At 38.9% G+C, this 5,872-nt stretch overlaps 1 non-coding gene across 1 annotated transcript; it reads left to right on the forward strand.

The window, feature by feature from the left end:
- The first annotated feature begins 209 nt into the window (after positions 1–209).
- On the forward strand, positions 210–284 carry Trnat-ugu (transfer RNA threonine (anticodon UGU)). Its single transcript has one exon. It is a non-coding gene; the product is annotated as a tRNA-Thr (tRNA).
- Positions 285–5,872: the final 5,588 nt, after the last annotated feature.

The following is a 5,872-nucleotide window of genomic DNA, read 5'->3' on the forward strand; positions in this document are numbered from 1 at the left end:
TCATTGGGGACATGTTGAAAATGTATGCCCTGCCCGGGACTCGAACCCGGGATCTCCTGCTTACATGGCACACGCTCTATCCATCTGAGCCACCGTGGGCACACTGGATAGTGTGCACGCTCCCCGTGAGATCCACATTCCCAACATGTCCACACCACTACATTCGTAGTGCGCTTAATAGATGTTTGCCCATCATACTCATTACTCGAGCCCACGGTGGCTCAGATGGATAGAGCGTCTGCCCTGTAAGCAGGAGATCCCGGGTTCGAGTCCCGGTCGGGGCACACATTTTCAACATGTCCCAATGAAGTACATCAACGCCTGTTTGCAGCTAGGGTGTCCATTTAATTATCATTTCATTTCTAGAAAATCTACATGGTCATCCACGGTAACTGTTCTTTCGGGAACAGATACTACCTCCATATATAGTTAAAATATGGCGTCCCGGCCATTGACCTTCTTGTGCGAACGCACATGCTATGCCCGAACTCGTACGGGACTTGGTAGATTAATCTGCCACGAGTAATGAGTATGATGGGCAAACATCTATTAGGCGCACTACGAATGTAGTGGTGTGGACATGTTGGGAATGTGGATCTCACGGGGAACGTGCAAGGGATAAGTCCCTGCAGACGCACTATCCTCTGTACCCACGGTGGCTCAGATGGATAGAGCGTCTGCAATGTAAGCAGGAGATTCCGGGTTCGAGTTCCGGTCGGGGCATACATTTTCAACACGTCCCCAATGAAGTACATCAACGCCTGTTTGCAGCTAGGGTGTCCATTTAATTATCATTTTATTATATATATTTCGTATGATAACAGATTTTTTGTTTTGGCCGCTTCCTGCATGAGCAGAGCCTTAGCGAACGCTAACTTCTGCGCCTAGCGTCTTCCTAGAATGTAAAAAGATCGGCAGTGAGCATGAGCAACCTCTTATGCATACGGAAGTAAGATGGCTTTCTCGAGGTTGCATCTTGTCAAGATTTTTTGAACTTAGAGATGAGGTTCGTGTCTTCCTTCTTGACCCAAAGTAAGCGGATTTTCTCACTAACTTCTATTGGCTTCGCTCAGTTGCGTACTTAGCTGATGTGTTTGTTAAACTTGAGTTTTCAAGGAAAAAATGTAGACATGTTCAAAGTTGAGGATAAGATTAGTGCTATGGTCAAAAAGTGTCAGATCTGGGCGTCAAGGATAGAAATCGAGTCACAAACTAACTTTTCTACTTTAAAACAATTCTTGGAGTCATCAGAGGAGAGTTTGCCTGACCAGATAAAGATCAATGTAGCCGAGCATGTACGCCACCTAGCCACCACTTTTAGAGAGTATTTCCCTGAACCTGACCCTAACGACAAATGGATTCGAAATCCCTTCAGCTGTGAAAAAATAGACAAAATCCAAGGCCTCACTGAAGAAGAACAAGATCAACTTGAGGATCTGGCCAGCTGTGGTACGATGATAAACATTTTCATCGGTGATAAAATTACAGACTTCTGGGCATCAGCACGCAAGGACTACAAGAAACTTGGGGATAAGGCAATGAAAAAGATCCATTTGCAACCACATATCGGTGTGAGCAAGCATTTTCTTCCAAGTGTTTCATGAAAAACAAATATAGGAATGGGCTCGAGATGCGGTCGGAATTCAGAGTGAAAGTTTCAAGTCTGGAACCTAACATTTCAGAAATAGTGGACTCAAAGGTCAGATTGAACTCATCTCATTAAGAACTGAAAATTAAAACTAACTGTATACTGATGGAGTACACAGTTGTAACTGTATTTTTTCAAATAAATAATACCTTCTATGAAATTAGTGTTTTCTTATTTTTCACGCATGTCTACTCAATGCAATTTTTTCTTGCCATTTTAAGTTCATACTCAAGTTTAATTTTTTTAAGGAGTTTGTTATAGTAAACACCCAGATTGGAAGACAAAGATTTTGAGCAATAATCAAAAATTTAACAATAACAATGATGGCTTAATTGAAAAAGCTTTAAGCTCAATACTCTTTCAATAATGAATATGTCAATGTTTTTTCCAAATAGCAAAAATAGAAAACGTATAAAAAGACTCTTAATTTGGCTTTTTTAGGTAATTGATACTGTGATATGACAAGGTACCAATCATACTCGATGAGGGGGTCCTCGAGAAAATTTTGTTGGGAACCCCTGCTCTACAGGCAGCCGCTCGCAGGTATGTAGACGTGAAGAATAAATAGAATGTTAATAGAGTAACGTTTGTTTTACGTAAAAAAGCTTTAAGGGTTTTCACATAAAAAATTCGGAGGCATTACTTTTGATCACGCCCTCGTAACTTTGTTTCAACCTTTAATCAATTAGTTGTGGATTAGATAGGCAATTCCTCGATAGGATGTAACAAAATGAACACAAAGTAAAAAAAGGGCAACAGAATGTAGTCGAATTAAATCCGGTGATGCCAGTGGAATAAGGCTGGAAAACAGAACGCTGTAAGCAGTAGATGAATTTTACTATCTGGGCAGCAAAATACTACAGAGGTAACGAAATTAGCGTCGAGTGTTTCCAAAGACAGCGTCTGACGTTCTCAGTATATGCAAACGATTTATTAAAATAGAATCAGTAACAATATAAGATTGTTTGCTGACGATGTAGCTGCGTATAGGTAAGCAGCGATCGTAACGAATTGTAGAAAGACTTGTACAACATGACGGTGTGCTGTAATGAATAGCGCCTCTCTTTAAATGTGTATGATACTGTCCATAACAAGGAGAAAGAAGCATATAATATTTGGCCACAAATATTAATGGAGAACATATTAAGCATGCCACATCGAGTGAATATTTATGATTTATTATTATTACTATTATTATTATTTTGTACTTTGATCTGAGTTTTTCGACTGACCGTGGCGGCACTTGACCTGCATTTAGGAATAGCAGAGTTTGAATTTCTCTCAGGTCGTTCACAAAGCACTTGTTGACTTGAAACAAAAAAATCGCATGCATAAATATATAACGCTTTCTCGTTCACGTAGAGTAAGTCTGCGCAGCGGGTGAGACTGCAGTTTTAATGACACAGAAAATTGCCGGCGTGTTCATGAAATGAACCACTTGATTACATAGCGCGCCTTGTAGACTGGTGCTCCGTCCTACTAGCAAAGAAAACGCTCGTCCTTGAACTAATCTTAGACGGGAGGAAATCAACGGTACGGACCGGTAAACAGAATAAGCATTATGATTTCAAAACAGCTTTGAAAGTAGGCTTACCACGACCGGATCCGGAGCGATACTATCTTAACAAAACTGGAACACTCACGTCTCAAGAACACAGATGAAACTGGTTTCAGAGTAATGTTCTTCACACTTCCATCACATTCATAGTCAGTACGGGGTTGAGGGCTGTACTCAGGACATTTACCCAGTACAAAAATCTTAGATTCTATTTTGATCGAGGTCGTAATGACGAGTATGATGTGCACGAAGTATAAGCAAGCAAAGGCTACAGTGTACAAGGAATTGGTTTCAAGGCGATTCCTCTGCCTACATGCGTACGCTGTATCATTTCGAATTATATAAGTGCAATATGGCTAGTGAATTTCTGACTGAGATCGACACACAAATTTAGAACAGCGAATTGAGGATCCAGTTAGTAAAGATAGTTGACCGCGAAGCCCCCAGATGATATCTATTTGCTACACGTGCGACTCCGGGGTGTGCTACGGTTTGTGTGCTTCGGACCATTCAGGGCATTTCATTCTGCTCTTCGGCATTGTCTAGTTACTCCTAAGCAAGCTGTGAGTGTGTTTCAGGTTGATACATTGAATACATTCAGCCCGAGTAGTTTCGGGATTCTTCCCATCACACAGTGAGTCTTCGTATCGATTCATCTTTTACACAATGCTATAATTTTCTTGACAAAATGTATCGCGAGAGGATTACCTAGTAAGATATGAATTTATTGAAACATTAACTGTTCCTCTTACAAAAACATTTTTCCTACAATTATGAAGTATGACATTCCTGAAATGTTCTTTATGACTTTATTGGCACTTTCTCGTTCTTTCGATGCCGAACCTGAGTTTTGTTTGTATATGCAGCACGCACATGAAATTTCACATGTATCGGCTACAGCATCCAGGATAAATTTTATGCGATTTTATGTGTATGCCAGAGTTAATAAGTAAGTCACAGTCCTCAAAATTTGTCGTTCCTTCAGCACAACTCACTGTGCTCTTCAGACGAATTTTTATTTAGAAACCCGCAGTTTATGTTGTATTATTGGTATCTTATGACATTAGCAGTATTTACAAATTAATATTTAAATTTAGCAAGAACGTGTCAGCACACGGTGCTACTTCATACAAGTTTTTCACACCACTTTTTAACATACGGAGGGGGTCATTTCTCCGCATCAGATCTTGTCTGTTCTTCAGCCCCACAATCAAACTTACACAGTGCTCATGTATTATACACTAATATATGTACTTTTTTTACTGCCGTGTGAATTTATCTATAACTGATCAAAATTTATACATATTTGACCATAAATTAATTTAATATCATATAAAACGATTCGATCCTTGCCATTACTTCCAAAGTTAAAAATTACACTGAGCCAAGAGACAAGATTCTGGTGACCAATTCATAGCGCCGTTGTGAGGAATCACCGGGCCAGGAAGTACGGATGGCAGTGATTGCTGAGACAACCGGTTTTCGGTTATATCCCTCTTTTCCCATGCCTCTTTAACTTGACTGTTAAAACCGGTCAAAATTGACAGTTCATGAAATAACAGATTTTCGGTTTTTTATTCCTATGATAAAAGAATAAATCTAACAAAGATTGAAAATTTTTTTACTCTCTCAGTTCCAAGGTAACCTATATAGAATCAAAATATTAAATTAAATAGGCAAATAAAAGAAAACTTGGTCCGGTCTATCCACTGTTCGCTGCTTTTGTCAAAAAGTGATAAGTGGTTGAAACAACAAATCAGCAGTATTCGTCCACTGAATCTACTTTTTTAAAACTCTGCTCATAAACCATGTTGTAATTGGAGATCCTACCACTGTTTGGGCATTACGAATAGTCACTGTTAAAAGAGTGAAAACTGATATTGAATAACTCTGTTTTCCATGTTAGTTTGTCCGTTTTCATGGGCTGCAAGCAGATAAAGGCGTATTGTGTAGACACTGGCAGCAGATCAGCTACTTTCTGTTTTTATTGTTCACTGTGAACGAGTGGCTGTTAAGTTTTTAATTTATTACTGTTACCATAATTTTATTATTTCATAAAAAATGCCAACAAATCTTTAATCTTTTAAATGAAATTAAACATTGTATTTCACTACGGTCTATTGATAATTTTTACTTCATGGGCCGTCTGACTTCAACTGAATGAAACACAATTTTCGTGCCATACGCGTTTCGCCTTTATTTTCTGGAAGGCATCTTCAGTGGCCTGGAATATGTACATGTTTTTGCTATTTAGTTTACATTTTGGTCAAGGTACCTACAGGTTATAAACAGTTCTGGTGGTTGGTCTTTGCTGTTATGTAGTAATATTTTGAACTGTACTTACAAGTTGCGTGGACGATTTTCTACATATTACGCTCCGGTTCCATTTTTGGAGCTGTTCATCTTCTTATAAATGTCGATTTTCGGTTTTTTCCCCACATTTTACAGCACTAGGAACTGAACACTAATTTTGATGCAATGTTTTGGTTTGTGTTGCCGACTGTCAGATGTTATTGCCAAAGATCAAATGTTGTTACAAGGATGTTATTGTCTCAGCATTGTCGAAGCAATTCTTATACCACGTGTTTGTTGCTCTTTTCTGTCGACATTGTTATTAAAGTAGCAGTGATCGCTTTCATTTTTACAGTAATACAATATTTCAAACC

This window comes from Schistocerca cancellata, chromosome 3 (genome assembly GCF_023864275.1).
Source record: "Schistocerca cancellata isolate TAMUIC-IGC-003103 chromosome 3, iqSchCanc2.1, whole genome shotgun sequence".
NCBI lineage: Eukaryota > Metazoa > Arthropoda > Insecta > Orthoptera > Acrididae > Schistocerca > Schistocerca cancellata.